Source organism: Aethalodelphis obliquidens, unplaced genomic scaffold (assembly GCF_003676395.1).
Source record: "Aethalodelphis obliquidens isolate GAN/ISIS:26980383/991018 unplaced genomic scaffold, ASM367639v1 scaffold20, whole genome shotgun sequence".
Taxonomy (NCBI): Eukaryota; Metazoa; Chordata; class Mammalia; order Artiodactyla; family Delphinidae; genus Aethalodelphis; species Aethalodelphis obliquidens.
The window spans coordinates 10,573,788-10,588,957 of record NW_020837964.1 but is presented as its reverse complement, the minus strand read 5'-3'; the positions used below and the strand labels follow the sequence as shown (position 1 = coordinate 10,588,957).

General features: G+C 42.6%; 1 long non-coding RNA gene and 1 other non-coding gene across 2 annotated transcripts in view; both read left to right on the top strand.

Moving 5' to 3' along the window:
• Positions 1-15,170, top strand: part of LOC113627048 (uncharacterized) — a 72,022-nt gene that overhangs the window by 27,257 nt on the left and 29,595 nt on the right. The gene's annotated exons all lie outside the window — the stretch shown is intronic.
• Positions 5,992-6,098, top strand: LOC113627407 (U6 spliceosomal RNA). Its single transcript, XR_003435529.1, has one exon. It is a non-coding gene; the product is annotated as a U6 spliceosomal RNA (small nuclear RNA).

Below are 15,170 nucleotides of genomic sequence, written 5' to 3'. Positions count from 1 at the left end.
GTTTCTTGACTGCTCTTCCCTTGTTTCTGCACTCCCTCACATCCCTGATTAGCAACTGTTTGAATCTGCCCTTTGGAACTCGGGGAAGGACAAGGAGGCTGAAGCCTTTTTCCTAGAAAAGATTTGTACCAGGGAGGGCCTCACAGTGTCTTGCTCCATTTCAGTTCCACTTATTTGACTTTTAGTAAACCTAGGTAGAATAAAAGTATTATATTTAATGCTGATAATTCTAAAGACATGCATGTTTTAATTCAATCAACAAACTAGCTTTTATTTACTGAAGATTATCCTAGATCATGTGAACTTCTAAAACATTTGGCTTAGTTTCTATATTTCTGAGGATATACTTGATTTCTTTTATAAATGCTTGTTTGTCTTTCAGCCAATTAAATGGAGCTCTTTACAAGTTAATTTTAGTAATACCATTCAGAGGTACAAAAAAAAAATCACAGATTTTATAAAATACATAAACACACAGACAAATGAAAACAGATATCTTACAGCTTTTGTTTTAAAATTTTAGCCATGAGACAGGTACAATAATGCAAAAACCACTAGTTTATTAAAAAAAAAAAAGTTGGTTCTAAATTGTTTCTGGCAGAGGGAATGAATTTTCTGCTCAGATGGCTAAAGCTTTTTACTGATACATGTGGAACAGAAACTTAAGATTTTTCACTTGCTTAATTTCCAAATAGCCTTCCCCCTCTTTTTTACCCTTCTGATAAGAATTACCTTCCTGAAGTTTGCATTTCAAAGAGATGGCCTAGATAAGAGTGCTTGGAGAAACTTGGTAGAACATTTACAACTCAAAGGCACAGAGAAAGAACGCATGTTCCTCCAAGAAGGACTTTTCCCGCCTAAGGCCAGAATTTTACAATATCTACAAGACTTTGAGATGAATAGGGGAGGTTTGGGAACAGGATAGGTGGGCATTGAATTGCTTTCAGAGCTGCATTTCTGTTATTGTAAAGACTCAGTTTGTAAGACAAGGAGAGTTGTTTTTAATTCCTCAAAGAATTGGGTTGCAACCTGGATGAGTTCAAAAGCTCCCCGTCCTTCCTATTCTAACTACTTATCTTTAAGTTGCTTCTTTATATCAGCGAGAGGATCTTCACCTACGGTGGAAATCGAAAGATTGCCATGTTATAGATTTAGAGCTTTGTCTTTGGAATATTTGTTGTTGTTGTTTGTTTGTTTTTCCTTTGCATACATTTAGCTTAGTGAGGTTTAAAGTAGACTAGAGCTCTGATATCTTCCAGAATTTGGCAAGGTTTTCCATTAATTTTAATTTTATTTTCCCCTCTGGTAACAGTTTACCAGGGACTCCCTTGGAGTCCCATAAACTCTGAGCAGCTCATATGGGAGGGTAGATATGGGCTTGTCTGTTAGGCCACTAACTCCGGCCACTTAGTTAGGCCACCGACTTGGACTTTTGTTTATGGTCTTGTAGTTTCTTCAAAGTGGAAAAGCAATTCAGATAGAGTTTTCGTAGACTCTGAATATTCAGGGAAAGGAGGATAGAGGAGTGTAGCAGGAGTCACGTAAGTCTGAGTCTTGTAGGTACCTCTTGTGTCTTTAGGTTTTTTTAGCCTTTTGCAGTGAACCTTTCAGTGAAGCTGCTTTGGAGCACTGAGGCTTTTGGAGCTTTCTGCGTGCCAGTTGAAGCAGGTATCCCATACTGTTGGTTTGGTTTGGCACCCATTCCTTTCAAGTGTCCTTTTTAGATGAAAGATCTTGTGTAGTGAGAACATTCCCTATAACGGTAATTATAATCCTAGGTTATCTCAGTAAGATTCTGCCATTTTGATAAATATCTACAGCTTCCAGGACCACAGTTCTTAGATAGAAAAGAATGCGGTTGTGCCAGACACTGGCATGCTCAATTCTTTGAAACGTGAGGACCCTGTTTCTTTAGCTAAGACTTATTAAGTCTCTCCTAAGACAAATTAGTACCCAAGAGAAATGTGCCACTGAGTTGGTGATTGTGTGGTGTTTTACACTGTGCCTCATGGCATGGAAATTTTCATGAGGTTGGCCAGCAACTTACTGTCAATCCAACCTATTGCATGACCGACTTATTCTAGCGCAGGAGCCTTAGAGTTTGGTGGCAAGTGCTAGGATAGTTTTTATGTGCTCGATCCATGCCCACCAATTCTGTGGCTTTGGCTTCCAAGACTCCCACTAACAATAGATTTATTATTCCTTTACCTCATGTAAAGGAATCAACAGTTAACAAGGAAACAGAGCTGTGCACACCAGCAGCAGCCCAGGAGATGGTCTTGCGGACTGGCCAAGAGAAGGCCTTAGGTGCTCACAACCAATAGTTCCCCAAGTGGAACTACGGACGAAACTAGCAGAACCCAGCAAATGGGGACTGTGGGCCAACCAAAGGCTGGGGACTCAGGTTCTGTCTGCCAGCTGAAGCCCTGGGCCAGGATCACACGCTAACCAGTGGCTAAGGACTCATGCTGAGTTAGAGCCACCTGTCAGTCTAGACTGACTCCTTAACCGTGGACTGCAATGCCAGTTCAATCAGGAGCTCAACACACAGACAGCAGAGCTTAGCTCTAAGAGGAGCTTACCCATGGTCCTTGGAGACAGCAAAAAAAAAAAAAAAAAGAAACAGAGCTCAAAAGGTTCACAGGTACCAATGCCGGCATTTCTTCTTGTCCTTAAAGCTGTCAGAAGTCTCCAGATCCCATCAATGCCACTAAACTGTTTAAAAAAAATTCAGCTGAATACATTTAAAAATCTTATTGGCTTTATGTAATGATTCTTGAGTCAGGTAGCATCCTGTCTAGCAGATAGAAAGGAGCTCCGGGGAGCTGTATGAAATGAAAGACTTTTATAGGCAGAAGGGAACGGGAACAAGGAAGTTACACTAGACAAAAAAGCTGGTTATGGCAAGGTCAGTTTCCTTTGGGGGGTAGTAGGGGTCTATCAGGACGTTACCTAACTAGTGCTTACCTAGGACGTTACCTAACTAGTGTGGAGCTTAGCATAAGCAACTCCATTTGAGCTTGTTGTTTTTACAATCTGGTAGTGAGTAAAGATCACAAACCATTTGACTTAATTCTTTGAGGTTCAGTGATTCAACTTGCATTTGTTGAGACTCTGCCACATCCCTGGCACATTATTAGTCATTGGGAAAATAACAGAAAGTGTTTTAGCCACACGTTCTGCTCTCAAGGAACTTACAGACTCACTTGAGGGAGAAGACTTACACAGTTAACGGTAGCAAACATAAAACAGTACGCATTTGTGGGGCAGGAAGGATCATCTTTCCTCTACCCTTGGATGTTCCTGGCCGAGACACCCCCTGTAATAAAAGACAGATTAACAGGAGAACAACAAGGAGAAGTTTAATAACATGTATACCTCCTGTATACATGGGAGATAAACTGAGTAACTCCTCTAAATGGCCCAAGTCACGGCCTTAAATACCATCTCCAGCTAAAGACAAAAGATGTTGGGGGAGGGGGAGGCCACTTATTGGAGGGGACCAGGAGAAGCGCGGTAAACAGAGGTGACGTTGTGCAGATTTAAGTCATCGCCTTCTCCACTGATAGGAGTGTCTGGAGCTTTAGAGTCAGCCTTCTCTTCTTGGTACAGAGAGGGGTCTGTAACTTTTACAAATAGAGATGTCCCCTGTAAGTGTCAACGTCTCTTATGAAAGGATAAGCTTTCAGAGCATCTCCTATGGATGCGAAAACTCGGCTTCTTTGCACTGGTGCCATAGCAAATCTCGGAGACAGTTTTGGGTGAAGTAGAAAAGAAGAGCTTTATTGCTTTGCCAGGCAAAGGGGGACACAGTGGGCTTGTGCCCTCAAAAACTGTGTGTCTTAACCCGGGAGGATTTGGTGAGGAGATTTATAGCATTGGTTCAAGGGTGGGGTTGTTGATAAGGATCAGGGTGTGTTCAGGGCCTGCACTCCTTTAATCTGGCCTCAGGTGGTCTCTTGAAGAGCTTCTGTGGTTCTCAAGGTTATCAAACTGTGACCTTCTCTGGAATGAAGAATGCTTCATCAGCTGGTTAACACCTTCCATTTGTTGGGGGTATTAGTTCTGTAGAAGAGCTCAAAGATACTGTTATGTGTATCCCTTGAGGCAGGACCAGGATCCTGTCTCGAGGCTGCACTATTGTTTCTTGACTGCTCCTCCCTTGTTTCTGTATCCCCTCCCTTCCGTGATTAGCAACTGTTTGAACCTGCCCCTTGGAACTCAGGGAAGGACATGGAAGCTGAAGCCCATTCTGTACAAACAAGAAACGAGGGACACAGAAATGCTTCTGTGCCTAGGAGCCCCACTCGGTCCTGCTCAGTTTCACTATGTCTGCTCTTTCTTAAAAATAACCAGCTGAAAATAATCAGTATGCCAAAGAGACATATTTTGAGGTGGTATGTTTTGCTCCCCTTCACTGTTAGGAGGAAGCGGGGCCAATGGAAAGAGTATCCAGCCAGGAATCAGGTGTTTGCTTTTCTAACTCACTCAGTCCTGGTTCATTGTGTGACCATGCTGGGGAAAGATTACTAAAACAAGATCTTCTGCCAACCCACAAAACCTCTCTGCAAAAAGTAGAAGAGGAAGAAGACAGCTTTATTACTGAATAAGCATTAAACTAGAATGTGATGCACATCGCAGGCACTCCACTAAAGAACAGACCAAAAGTGGATAAACAATGACTCATCCTCAAACAGCAGGCTTGACAGCACCATTTGTCCCACATAGGTTATCCTAAATTAATTTGGTAATTGGAGTGACCATATGTGTTAGTATGATTTATCCAAAGGAAAAATCAAATGACGGTAGGTCATTTTGGAACAAGGCACCTGCCAAATCAGGCTCTGACCCTCTCACAGAAAATGCGAGATAGAGGTGCTGTCTTCCTTAATGATGACATTTCAAAGAGATGGTTCCTAGGTCCTTGAGAAAGACACTCCTGGGTCATAAAGGTGGTAAGAGGCTTATTTAGCTTTTAGTAAGATTTATATGCATTTCAAAGAAACAGAGATAGAGCCAACAAGTTTTCTAAAGTAGATGCTGAAAGAAGAGGCAGGAGAAGCCTCTTCCCTTATTTTCAACAGGAAGAACTGAGCCTCTTATTTTTAATTCATATTTGCTCTTACAGCCTTCCATCGGTCACTTCATTTTTGGCCACTTTTTCCTCCAGTGTAGAAAAAAGGGGGAGATCTATATCAGCACTCATAAACTACCTGCCCACCAAGTTTGAGAACTAGTGAAGTACCACAAGGAAGAGCTTCTGAAGTCTTGTACTTTTTCATGTCTCTTCTTGTCGTAGACTTAATAATAATGATAATAACAGCAACAATAATAATAATAAAAATGGCAGCCTTTGAAGGTAGAAAATTTTAGGTCCAAGCCTGAGATCCTCACAACTGAAAATGTGACCCAGGAAAAAGTATTTTCCTAATTTCCAAATACCTCACCTGTAAGTAGAGATTGAGATAGAGGATTTTTTTGGCGATAGAGGTTTAAATAAATTTACTGTAAGGATGAAATAAGGTAGTGTCAATTTACCTCCCTTCCTTATTAAGGGGATCACTATTTCATGATATGCGTCTATATATTAATGGGAATGATAAGCAGTTCTGTTTATTTACCCTGAATTGAAGCTTTGAATGCTATATATATCTGTCAGAATGTAATACTCCTTTTTTTTTTTTTTTTTGATGTTTTGGGTAGTTCCTTTATTTATTTTTAAATTTTTAATTGAAGTATAGTTGATTTACAATATCATGTAAGTTTCAGGTATACAGCACAGCGATTCAGATTCTTTTCCCTTACAGGTCAGAATGCAACACTCTTTATCCATGGCTGAGGTCAGTGTTTCACCAAAGTGTGGGACTCATATCACCTGTCATCCATGTGGTCCAGGTGACCCATTTAATAATATTGAATCACATGGTGGGGTGTTATTCACTGCTCAGAATTGTTCAGAATAGTTAAATACATTAAAAAGCACCTACTTTGGTGCTTGCTTCAGCCGCACATATACTAAAATTGGAATGATACAGAGAATATTAGCATGGCCCCTGCACAAGGATGACATGCAAATGTGTGAAGTGTTTGATATTTTTAGGAGATGTGGTATGTATATACAATGGAATATTACTTAGCCGTAAAAAAAGAATGAAATAGGGGCTTCCCTGGTGGTGCAGTGGTTGAGAGTCCGCCTGCCGATGCAGGGGACGTGGGTTCGTGCCCCGGTCCGGAGGAGCCCACGTGCCGTGGAGCGGCTGGGCCCATGGGCCATGGCCGCTGAGCCTGTGCGTCTGGAGCCTGTGCTCCGCAACGGGAGAAGCCACAACAGTGAGAGGCCCCCGTACTGCTAAAAAAAAAAAAAAAAAAAAAAGGAACGAAATAATGCCATCTGCAGCAACATGGATGGACCTAGAGATTATCATATTGAGTGAAGTAAGTCAGACAGAGAAAGACAAATATCATACGATATCACTTATATGTGGAATCTAATAAAAGGGTACAAATGAACTTATCTACAAAACAGAAATAGAGTTACAGATGTAGAAAACAAACTTAGGGTTACCAGGAGGTAAGGGGCAGGAGGGATAAATTGGGAGATTGGGATTGACATATACACACTACTATATATAAAATAGATAACTAATAAGAACCTACTGTATAGCAGAGGGAACTCTACTCAATACTCTGTAATAACTTACATGGGAAAAGAATCTAAAAAAGAGTGGATATAGGTATATGTATGACTGATGCACTTTGCTCTACACCTGAAACTAACACAACATTGTAAATCAACTATACTCCCATAAAAATTTTTAAAAAACCTCTTACTTTGGTTTAAAATGCCTAAAATACATCTCAAAAATGTCTAATGCCCTCTCCTCTTTCAATAAAGCCTTTGACAAGCAACTGTTTTTCTAGAATTTAATATTTGTTTAGTTTTTCCTCAATTTATTTTTGCACTTTCCTTCTAAAGACAAATGGTGCTAGGTTTTCAAGTATGATAATAATAAAAAGATTCTTTTTAAGTACATTTAAGTAAAAAAAAAAGAGTTTATTTAAAGAAATATTTAAAATAGAATGAGTGGGTTCTACACAGTTATGACCAGTGTAGACATGCCTGAAAATCAGCATTTCCCATACTTCAGAGGTGGTAAACAGAAACCGTAGCCTTAAACTCTCATAATCAAAGAGGAAGATGAGTAGATGGCAAGTCTGAAAACAGAAGGCAGAGCCAATCTTGTCATGGCATAAGTGTGAGTACTTTATATTCTGGCTGAAAGGCCAGGGTCAGTATATAGAAAACTTAGTAGAAGTTTGTATGAAAGAGAGCTGGATGACATTGTATAAAAATGTTTATTAACCTTTTCAAACCACATGTATGCTTCTTTTTTTCTTTTTTTTTGCGGTACGAGGGCCTCTCACTGTCATGGCCTCTCCCGTTGCGGAGCACAGGCTCCAGACGCGCAGGCTCAGCGGCCATGGTTCACGGAACCAGCCGCTTCGCGGCATGTGGGATCTTCCCGAACCGGGGCACGAACCCGTGTCCCCTGCACCGGCAGGCGGACTCTCAACCACTGCGCCACCAGGGAAGCCCACATGTATGCTTCTTTAAATGCATTGATACAACTCTGGTGTACAGAACAAGAAGATCATGGTCCTGCTGATCAAGGCATTTTGTAAAACTCTGATAAACTCAGTTTGAGAGGGATATTAACAAAATAAAGCATATCCAAATAAGTAGGAGAAGTATGATAAAGATTTTGAAACCTGTATCATGAGAGCTGAGTCTGAAGAACCTAAGAAAATTAATTCTGATGAACTTGGATAGTGAAATCCCCTTTGTACTTCTCAACGTGGGTCACACGAAAAAGGAGCCAGACAGATGAGGACTGGCTAACAAACAATGTCCAACAGTAGAATCAGCATCCACGTTGGGTAGTGAGAGCTCCATCACCAGAGGTAATCAAACAGGTTAGGCAGTAGCTGACGAGTGTGCAGTCACAGATGTGTGCAGTTCTGGGGAGGTGAACATAACAGGCTTGTTTGGGGTGTGTTGTGTTGAGGGGCAGGGTTAGAAAGGGAGTTATTAAGTGAAAAATAACTGCTATGTTTAGGCTATCTACCAGTATTTTGGACCACATGTTTCAGTGTATGAAGAACTTTTCAAATTTACTTTTAAACGTGTAGAATCGCTGAATTCCCACCCCAAACAACAACAACAACAAAATCTTCATATAACATTGATGCTTCAGAATCATGCCTCTCATCCAGGGTCTTCAAAGACCAGAAGGAAAGCTAGGAGCACGTGCCAGTTTGCAAAGTGCAATGGCAGAGGTATGTGTAGGGGAAGATGGACCCAGAGCATGTTTTGCGGTAATTATGGGCTCTGCTGACAGCCAGCTCGCTTTTCCTTCGTGTTTTCATGCCTTCCGCAAGCCGACTTTGGGGCTTCAGGTGAAAAACGCCCAGCCCCTGTAGCTTCCGGCTTAGAACTTTGAACATTTGAAGGTTGCAAAATGTGACTCTAACCAGGAGATGGCAGCATCTACCTAGAGATGTGCCAAGCAGCGGCTGCTGCCTCACAGCACCGTGGAATGTGTTCAAGGAACACTAGAGGGCGCTACGTTCCCACTGCTGGTCAGAGATGGGGCTGGTTCAGAGCACTTCGTAGGGAACAGTCCTCCCCAAGTCTCCACGCTACACCTATTCACAGAGAGGGTCCTGTGGCTGTCTGCAGAGGTGTGACTATCTCTCTCTGTCTGTCTGTCTGTCTCTCTCTCTCACACACACACACACACACACACACTCACTCACTCACTCACTTTCTCAATTTCCAAGCTGACACAGGACCAGTGAGCTACCAAATCTCAAGGTTCAGAGGCAGCTGTCATCTCTTCTTTACCTACTCTTTTACACTTTGGCAGTCACGGGAAGTGTTCTACATTAAATACCGGTTTCAGTGGCAGGATTTATTAGACTCCCAGGTCAACCAGGGCACCAGATGGACAGAAGTTGTATCCAGTAGGAAACAACAGCAAATAAGGAGCTAGGACTCTCTGTGTGCTTCTGTGCGGTGAATGTATGTAACCAATGAGATTTTAGACATATATACAGTTCAATTTTGTGAGAGAAGTAACTGTATCCCCCCCCTTTAAACTTTGGGTAGCTGATTCTCAGTGTTGTTTCTTAGTCACTTCTGCATTGTCATAAACTACCTAGTAGTGGAAAAGAGGTTCAATCCCAAATTTACCTGATTGCAAACACTGTTCTTTCTACAGCCTCTTTCTACAGTTTCCCCTGCAACACGGGGACAACAAGAAATAGTCAATCCCCTGAAAGGAATTTAGTGTCACTTGTGATTGTTTTCCCTTTTCCAAATAGAATGCAGTTGAATTAAACAAAGACTTTTTGGTCAGATCCTACCCTGGGCCATACCTCTCCAGGGCCCTCAGCCATTTCTTAGTCTGTAGGCTGAAGAGGAGATGTTTAAGGGGGGAGCATAGCACCTGTATTCAAATATGCAAACATGCAGGGGATGTTTTGGGAGCTCTCGGTGATCAGATGTAAGCCTATAAACAGAAAATAGAAATAGAGGCAGAGTGTATCTCATTTTAAAGGAAAACACTGGCACACGTACCACTGTCCTGCAGTGGAATGGGTGACCTGGTTAGGGCATCAGTAAACACTTGATGGACTGATGAGACACACAAGCAGAAAATTCTTCCCACGCATGGCATGTGCTAAACCAAAGCTGGGAGCACAATAACGGCTGAGGCAGGCTCTGTGCTTGCTTTGTTGAGCCTTCAGTTGGATGGGAAAACAGGTATTACAACCATAAGTGTGTGAAAGGTACTATAATAGGAGAAAGAAGAGAGTGCTAGGGAGCCTGGCAGAGAAGCACCTGATCCCATCTCAGGGGAGTTGGAGAAGAATCCCCACAGAAAGGTTGTCTAATTAGAGACCTGAATAGCAAATAGGAGCTAGTTGGATAAAGAGAATGGGAGAAAGAGAGACATTTCCTATGGAAATAACCCACCTTCCCCAAAACAAAGGTTCCTGTGACTTCCTATATGTATGTGAACCTTTCTAAAACACCTAGAAAAATGTCTTATCTCATCTGTTATCTACTGCTATCCAACAGACCACCTCAAAATGTTGTGTCTTGAAACTGTGACTATTTGTTTGCTCATGGTTCTGCCGTTTGGGCTGGGCTCAGCTGGGTGGTTCTTCTCTTGGCTTGTCTGGGATCTGTCATGGGGCTGCTGTCACCTGTTAGCCTGGGTGGGTTGGTGGCATTTGGTGTTAGCATTCTCTGGGGGCACTTTGGATCTTCTCCACATGGCTTTATATTCTCTAGTAGGAACGACTGCATTTTTTAATATTGTGGGCTCAGGCCAGCATTTCCAAAGAGCAAAAGAGGACATTTCAAGGCATCTTGGGAACTGGGTTGTAGAATTAACATAGTGTCACTTCCACCACATTGTATTGTTCAAAGCAAATTTAAGGCTAAAGAATGAGTAACTAGAATCCTGTTTTTGTTGGGAGGCGTTGCAAAATACTGTGATCATGTTTTTCAACCGACCAGTATCATGCTGAGAAAACCCAAAGTAGAGTCGATTAAAGGTGAATCCAGAAACGTGAAGTTTGAGCTCAGTCTTTAATGATAAGATTTTATTAAGCAGAACAGAAGAGAGCACAGCATAGCAGGCGGAGGCTGGAGAGCATGGCTGGACTGTTTGGAGAAGTTCACAGGGTTGGGTATCAGAGTCAGGGGAGTAATTGCAGGAAAAGACACAGCAGGAGAAAAGCATCCTCACCTCTCAGCAGTATCCCACAATGCACTGGGATGCCTATGGAGTGATCATACAGGGCCCTGTATGATCAAGGTAGGAGCTCAGCAAGATAACATTTACATAAGGAGATTTAGACCATAAGTCTTGTTTTTGTACATCTGAAGTGTCATTTCACAGACCCTGCATGAAGCAGCCTCAGAATTATTTCATTCCTATCGATTTGGTTGGAACCTTAATTACTAGGACTTGCTGCGTCTCCTAGTTCGATTATTTCTGTGAGTCCTGCCTGTTTTGGTCACGTTACTTCCCTAGGAGTAGAGGAGAAATGCTGTTTTCTTAGCTGGCTGCAAAAACTCCATTGGGTTTCCTCGTGGACACAAACCAGTGAGTCTGAGGACCGTTAGGAAAGCACATGGACTTCAGCACGTGAGGGCAGAAGCCATCTAAACCGACACACACCTGCTGACAGTAGGATCTCTACAGGATTCCCCCCTCCCCCCCCCCCATTTATCTTTAATTGGTAGGGAGAAAACATTTTATTGCTGAACAGCCAGTGAGAGGAAGAACTGGAGAGCAAGCAACTTTTTGGCAAAGCCAAGAGAGGGATGAATCAGATCACCGAAGGTCATACGATAGCCAGATGATCTAAACCACTGCGGATGGATTGCAAACATTTCCTCACATTTTTGGTTGCTCTGTGGGCAGGAACAAAGCATGATTTCAAATTAAAACGCAAACTCTCTGTTTTGAGCAAATCCTTCTGTCATTTTGAGGTGGGCTGGCAACCACGTAGCCTACATGCTGAGAAAGCCTTTTGAAAATCAAGTAGGGGCACGTTCTAGAAGCAATGGCAGGCGTAACAAGTGTCTTCCGCTTCCTAAACATCCCCCGTTGTTCCTTTCAACCCGAAGGAGCATCTTTCGAAATACAAACCAAGAATCCAGCCGTTCTTAATAGTTATCAGTGGGCATTCGCGTTGTTTGGTCAGCCTTAAGGCTGGCAAAAACTATTCCTTTGTTTTGCTTTGGGGAGAAGTGGAGGCTCTTCGAGGTGGCAGGAATAAAAACCTGTTGACTCAAAGCATTTTGTGTTAGGTTAGCTAGAAATGAAGTGCCCCTGGGCCCTGGGTTGCCTGTGTTTTGCTAAGATAGGAAGGATTCCCTCAGGGACAGACAGGCCTGGGGTTAATTATGCTGCTGGGTGAATTCATCACTAAATCTTTTTTTTTTTTTTTTTTTAACCCACAAAGACAAATTACCTCATATGTTTTAAAAGGCCCTAAAAAAAATTAGGTGAGTGAATCAAACATCCAGGCAACACATGAACCCAGAGTCAGCAGTTGGCAGCCTGCCAGAGAGATTCCTCACTGTTGGTTTGTATAGACAAAGATGAGAACAGGCAGCCGTCCTCGGGCACAGAGTTCGCGCGAGCTTTCACATACCATGAGCTTCGCTACAGTCGTTGAGAGGAGGGGTATTATTATTACCTTCACGTGTAAGTGAGGAAATTGTGAATGTCAGCACCATGGATGCAGAAGCTTGGGTCTTGCAGACACACAGCTCTGAGCCCCGATTCTGTACCTACCCGTCATTTGCTGCAAGCATGACGTTGAGATTTAAAAATCTCTTTGACGCTCAGTCTCCTCGTGTTTACAGTGGGGATGACGATACCCACCTCCTAGGCTTGTGACAGCAGAATTCATTCACGTTACACACTCACAACATACAGTACACGCAAGTCAAAAGTGCTTCTTTTGCCAGGTGGTTAATAAGCAGTGGACCCAGACTATCTGTGTTCAAACTCCAGCTCTGCTCTCTACAGAAATCATAAACTGGAGAACTAGTTGAGCTTCTCTGTGCCGCATTTCCTTGTTTAGAAAAGGTGGGCAATTATAACAGCTGTCCCAATGGTTTTCTGTGAAGCTTAAAGCTGATAATGATAGGTAAAGTCAATAATGGGCACTTAGGGTTTCCCTGGTGGCGCAGTGGTTGACAGTCCGCCTGCCGATGCGGGGGACGCGGGTACATGCCCCGGTCCGGGAAGATCTCACATGCCGCGGAGCGGCTGGGCCCGTGAGCCATGGCCGCTGAGCCTGCGCGTCCGGAGCCTGTGCTCTGCAACGGGAGAGACCACAACAGTGAGAGGCCCGCGTACCGCAAAAAAAAAAAAATAATAATAATAATAGGCACTTAGATGATGATGATGATAGTAGTGATTCTCTTATCCCTCAGATGATTTGTCCAGGGTCACATAGCATGTGACCCTGGTCCAGAGCCAGGGTCCAATCTTAGGAATTCTAGCTTTAAGTTGTAAGATTTTTCTGTTGTGACACAGGAGCACAGAATTAAGTGCAAGGATGGGAAACAATTTGAAATCCCAAGAGATGAGATTTCCGTGGTGGTAGAAAAGACTTGAGCAACTTTCAAGAGACAGTGCAAGTGTGGGAAGGCTGGGCTAATGCCTTCCTTATGGCCAGGATGGGACCTCTCAGGCTCTGATGTGGGAGGCTCAGAAATGAGGTTATACTGCAAGACCTACATCGTCTCTCTAGTCTGTGCATAAATTGTGTTGGACATGGGACTGAACTATGGAGCTGTTGGATCTGGGTTGCGGTCTTCAGCTCAAGTTTGAGAGAGGGATCTCTGCCGTGGTCACAGGAAAACCATAATTCCTTTATTATTTCTCCCTTTGTCCCCATGGCTTCCTCTTTGGGGGGAAATATCTGGGGGTAGTCATTTATATGTGTAGTAAAAAGTATCTTATCCTGTATCATTCAGTCATTGACTCATTTTCTGTGTACTACTACTTGCCTGAGATCAAATGGCCAGTATATTACGTTTCAATGTCCTTATCTGTAAAACTGGTAATATGAGTATCTATCCCTTAAGATCTTGTTCAAGACCGTATAAGATAATATAGGTAAAACACTTAACTCTTATTGGTTAGTTGCTGGTTTACTACTTATTGAAAACTCTATTAGAAGCACATTAGGGATACAGCGGCAAGAGAGGGATTTGGTCTTTCTGGTTAATGTCTGAAGGTCTAGGTTTGAGTCCTGACTCTGCCACTGATGATTAATGTGACCTATTCCAAGTCACTTTTTCTCTCAGACTCTTTTCTTCTTATCTGTAACATTAGGATATTGGAAAAGGTCAACATTGAAAGGTTATCTTCCAAGAAACGTTAGTCTCATGAGATTGTCCTTAGAATGAAAAGGGGTTCGGTGGGCATATAAGTTTGGAGGAGTTTGTATCTTAGATTCCTCTCCTAGAAATCGTCAGTACACATCACCATAGTAAAGACCCTGCAGTGAAGGAGTCCGATAATAAAGAAACCTGTTTGATTGGGTTTAAACTGAAGTTTCCCAAAGCCATTTGATCACCGGACCTTTTTCCCTTTATGAAAGCAAATTACTTTCCCGTGGATTATTCTTTGGGACATACTGAAGCGGGTAATCTCCTAAGAGCCTTTTCAACTTCGACGATCTTTTCCCCTCTGCCAACATCACCTACGTTTGATGTTTCTTTCTGTAGTTGCAGCATCAGGTATAAGTCAGGATGCTCTCCTTGTTGATACAGGTCACATCTGTCAATCCCAAACCATGTGGCTTGGACAGCTGAGAAGTCTATATTTACACAGAGCTGCATGGATAAAATACACACCCATCTGTGTGCACAAAGACGATGAGAATATGAAACATCTAAAAAAGCATTTCACAGCTTTCTATTGCTGCCAAAACTGTTTGGTTTTTATTTAAAAAAATTTTTTCAGTGTTCCCCGGGCAACCTTTTCTTTCCAATCGTGTCCCAGTTTTCTCACCCAGATGGAGAGAAAAGCTTGGACCCAGAGCCTTTCATTGCCTTCTGAGTAGCTGAGCCAAGTCAGAGTGATGGTCTGGAAACCAGAAAGTTCGGATTCCATTTCTGCCTGTGCCATGAACTTGACCTTGATTTGGAGCAAGTCACCTGTCCAGTCAAATCCTGCATTTCTCCACGTAGAAGGTGGAGGGAGCTGAGCTAGATTGGTCTCTGTGTTCTTGCCCGGCATGAGATGCGGTTTCTTCTAGAGAAATGGCATCTGAAGGCAGCTTTTTGGTCCAGCCGTCTCAGTTTGTTCCTGCAGCCTCCTGTAGTAGCCATCTGATCTGCATGGCTTGTATTAGCCTCCCTGCACCAATAAGCAATAGCAGGGGATGGGAACAGTCCAAGTCCCTCTGGCTCTTTAATTAAAAAAAAGTTTTCTTTTTAATTTTAAAATTTTTATTGGAGTATAGTTGATTTACAATGTTGTGTTAGTTTCAGGTATACAGCAAAGTGAATCAGTTATACGTATACATATATCCACTCTTTTTTAGATTCTTCTCCTATATAGGTC